General features: G+C 40.9%; 1 long non-coding RNA gene across 1 annotated transcript in view; it reads left to right on the top strand.

Annotated features, from left to right (window-relative positions):
- Window positions 1-2,363: 2,363 nt before the first annotated feature.
- LOC107737998 (uncharacterized) overlaps window positions 2,364-4,314 on the top strand; it is a 6,528-nt gene continuing 4,577 nt past the window's right edge. Inside the window, exons 1-2 of the long non-coding RNA XR_001639848.1 lie at window positions 2,364-2,629; window positions 3,478-4,181. This is a non-coding gene — a long non-coding RNA (uncharacterized LOC107737998). The remainder of the gene's footprint in view (window positions 2,630-3,477; window positions 4,182-4,314) is intronic.

The raw sequence follows: 4,314 nt of genomic DNA, 5'->3' as shown, positions 1-4,314 counted from the left end.
CAGGCTATTTAAGACAATACTGACTGATTAGACGACAATGCTGAGCTACAATGCTAAATGTTTGCCCCCCCCTTTCTCTCTCTCTCTCTCTCTCTCTCTCTCTTCATCGTTCACACATCTCTGACCTCAAATACATAAAATTTTACTGTAACACTTTATAATAGCGTTCAGTTGTAAGTCAGATGTCTTCTCTGACACACATGTAGTATAACGCTGTGAGATAATATTACAATGTCAATTTTCAATGATTTATAAGTGATTAATAATATATTAACTAGTAACTTATTAGCCATCTACTAAGGATCTGTTTGATTATTTCATGATATGCTTTTTTTTTTTAAAGATAACTTACGACAGATTTGTAAATCGTTAGCATATTACTTAATAATCATTTGTGTGTAAAGTCATGTTTTGTAAATGATTAGTTCATCATTAACTAATCACTTATAAATGACTTACAACTGAACGTTATTATAAAGTGTTACCAGAAAATACTATACAAAACTTATTGAACTAACTAGTTGGATAAACTTAGCCACCATGTTAAGACTGTGTGTTAAGAACTAGTTTGACTAACCAGCAGCTGTCTTACTCTTCCAATACTAACAAGACCAATCTACCTTTTCATAACTGCATTAAAAAAGTTATGGCCAGTCTTCAAGAATAAAAAATAGATGACTAACTTTTTAAGACTAGTCTAAACAGTTTAGGCAACCGGCCTCAGTTCTTTACCCCCCCCTCTCTCATCAGATCTAAGCAAATCTCACAGCTGACCTGTTTTGATCTGAAGAGTGAGTATGTTTGTGTGTATGCTGTGTGTCTGCAGGGAGGACGATATGCTGGACATGGCTGCGATGCTGCAGGAGAACTCTCGTCTGAGCTGCCAGATCGTCCTGACGCCGGAGATGGACGGCATGGAGCTGACGCTGCCCAAGGTCACCAGGAACTTCTACGTGGACGGCCACGTGCCCAAACCGCACTGAGCACTGAGGGTTCGTGACAGATCGCAAAGCACTGTGGGACACCGCCGCTAGAGAAGCCTCTGGTTAAAGGCTCGAGCATCTCTGAGCTTCTCATCCGGTGAACTCTGGAGCTCCGGCTGAGTTCGGTGCGCAGGTATTTCCTCACGAAGGACTGCGGCGTGCCGCTTCATTATCTTTCATATAACCACAACATCAGAGATAGTGTACATGTACTGAAAACATCACAATCCAACACCTGCTTCTCTCTGGCTCTTTTCTTTTGTATGAATAAAATGAAGCCTTTTTTTAGGACCGTTAAGATTTTCCACATTAGTTTTTATGACAGTGCTCATCGTTTCCCATGACTGTAATGCAGTTAGTTTTGTAATTCCCATTATCCTCGATGACTTGCTGTACTGCAGCAAAATATTACTGTAGTACCATATCTTATTGATGAAAGGAAAAATTAAAGAATGTGAGTGATGCGTAAACGGGCTTCATTTTCTTCATACACCGTTTGACTTCTTATTTCCGTGTTGATTTTGTGGTGAAGTATCTATCAGCTGGACGTGATCTCCACATGTTTCATGAGATTCACCAAAAACAGAAACATTCCACAGTACAAATAATTTCAGGCTTTTATAAATGTTTGCTTGTTCAGACTCTGGAGAAAGAGTAGAAGAGCGCGGGGCACAAAGTAACGCGGGGTAAGTTGTAACACACCTGGTTTAAATATTTCCACACATGCTAGCATAACCCAATTTACAGCATTTACTAGTTACCATATCGACATTATATAGAGAAAAAAAGTGCTCCAAAATTCAAAAGTCTTTTGAAGATATCGCTGAACATTTATTTTACCATAGTAAAATTATATTTCTGGCTTAAGTACATTTTTCATCTCAGTTTTTATTACTTTTAATTCACACTATTTAATTTAATAAATTTTTATGATAAATGACGAGAAACAGGTGAATAAAGACTGACAGTCAATGTTTAATGTTAAGAAATTATTGTTTCAAGACATGTAAAGCATTTTGGCTCGTTTAAGTGGGCCGTCTCAAGCACGGTTGCGATGTGTTCATTGTCAAACTCCAAAATCAGATTATTTTTAATTCTTAAAAAACGCCATTATTTTATTTGAAATAACTAATTATTTTATTTTATTGACAAAATATTTTAATTTGTCTTGTATATTTTTTTCATTCGATCAGAAAACATTTTAAGCTGTTATACGGTAATGTTACAATGTACCCCACCTACGGGGCATGTTGTCACATTTCACTTCATCATTAATTCATTACAATAAATTAATCCAATATCCACTCATTTAATTTAGAGAATATAACCCTGCGTCCCAATGTGCAAACTATCCACCCTATCTGCCCTAAATAGTATTGCAAATTGCTAATATATCGCAGAGTTTTGCACATTGGGACGCAGGCCATGTGTCACAGGTGAGGTCACGTGACAGGCGGAGGATTGCGTCTGCTGCAGAGTCTCAGCGGTGAGTTTATTCCCATCCCTTCAGAATCACACAAACACAAACTCCTCCTCCTCAGCTCCAGCTGCTGCTGTGTGAGGAACAGGAGCGTGATGCCGCGCGCGGGAGATTTACTGTTACTTTGTAGCGACTGCTGAGAGGAAATTCTGCGATCTGTTACATTGTGAGTTATGACGCTTAAGAGCTGAAATATTCCAGAGCAGAACTAAACTCTGAATGACTTTAAAGTTTGTTTTGTTTCTGTCGGTTTATTTACCGTCAGTTCAGATTCAAACGTTCGCCACTGCAGTGAATCTTTACAAGATACTTTAATGTCTCAGCCAAACCACGTTATCAATAATTCTGTCTGTCCTGTTGTATGTTCGGTCTTATGATGATGAGATGTGTCTTCAGTTTTCACAATGATCTTAACTCTCAAATACATCATTCTGCAAATGATTGGAGTCAGTATTTATTTATTTACAAATTACTACTTTTATTCAGCAAGGACGCGTTAAGTTGGTCAAAAGTGACAGTAAAGACATTTATAATGTTGCAGAAGATTTGATTTCAAATAAATGCTGTTTTTTTTTTACTTTCTATTCATCAAAGAATCCTGAAAAATAAAATGTTTGACGGTTTCCATGAAAATATTAATATTTTCAACATTGATGATAATCAGAAATGTTTGTTGAGCAGCAAATCAGCATATTAGAATGATTTCTGAAGATCATGTGACACTGAAGACTGGAGTAATGATGCTGAAAATACAGCTGCGCATCACAGAAATAAATTACAGTTTAACAGTTATTCACGTAGATAACAGCCGTTTTAAACTATAATAATATTTCACTGTTCTTACTGTATTTTGGATCAAATAAATGCAGCTGTGGTGAGCAGAAGAGACTTCTTTCAGAAACATTAAAACGTCTTACGGAACCCTGGTTGTGTGAACGCTCAAGGATGTTTACATTTATTCCATATTTGGATGGCTTCAGAGTGTAATAGTGTACCTGTTCCTCTCTGTTTCAGTAAACCGATGAGGGAACATGAGCTCCAGAAGATGTGCAGCACCAGCAGGTGACCCAGTCCACCATCCTCCAAACTCTCAGACATCACAGAGACCGCGGTGATGTCCAGACCTGCATCTGAGCCCGTTCCCTGCAGCAGCGCCCCGTCCAGCGCATGTTTCTCAGTCATTTACGAGCTCACAGATGCGGAGGAACTCAAAGAACCCGGCGATCTCGCTGAGCTCATAAAGACACACACAGCGGATCACATCAGCGCCAGTGAGAAGACAGAAAACCCGTCTGTGCTGCACATCGAGGGCCGTTCTGATCAGGATGAATCTGTTATCCCGTCCACAGGAAGTGGTTGTCCTCTTGACTTCCTGTCTGGTGTCTGAGCGAGACGCTGAGAGTGTGTGGCTCCCTCTGAACGCCTCTGAAAGCTCACAGTGTTCCTCACAGCCGACAGACCTCAATAATAATCTCTTAGAGAGCGTGAGTAAGGATCGCAGACGGAAGCAGGCTCGTCCCGAGCGCAGCCCCGACCCGCAGGACCCCCGCAGCTGGACACCGGTCAGAGCCGACTGATCATCACCTCTGACTACAGGTGGAGCCTCTGAGGGAGTGAGTATGGTGTGTTTCTGCTCAGCGAGGAGATCCGGCGCTGGAGGAGGAGCAGGAGCAGGAGCTCGAGCTCCGAGGAGGAGAGCGACTCCTGAGCTCTGTCCCGTCAGTACTGCACACCAGCACCAGAGGGCGCTCAAGACACACTCTCACTCACTCACACACACACACACACACACACACTCACTTACTCACTCACTCAGACACACACACACACACACTCACTCACTCACTCACA

Source organism: Sinocyclocheilus rhinocerous, unplaced genomic scaffold, assembly GCF_001515625.1.
Source record: "Sinocyclocheilus rhinocerous isolate Xijiao unplaced genomic scaffold, SAMN03320098_v1.1 scaffold2780, whole genome shotgun sequence".
In the NCBI taxonomy this organism is placed as follows: Eukaryota; Metazoa; Chordata; class Actinopteri; order Cypriniformes; family Cyprinidae; genus Sinocyclocheilus; species Sinocyclocheilus rhinocerous.
This window is presented reverse-complemented; position numbering and strand designations above follow the sequence as displayed.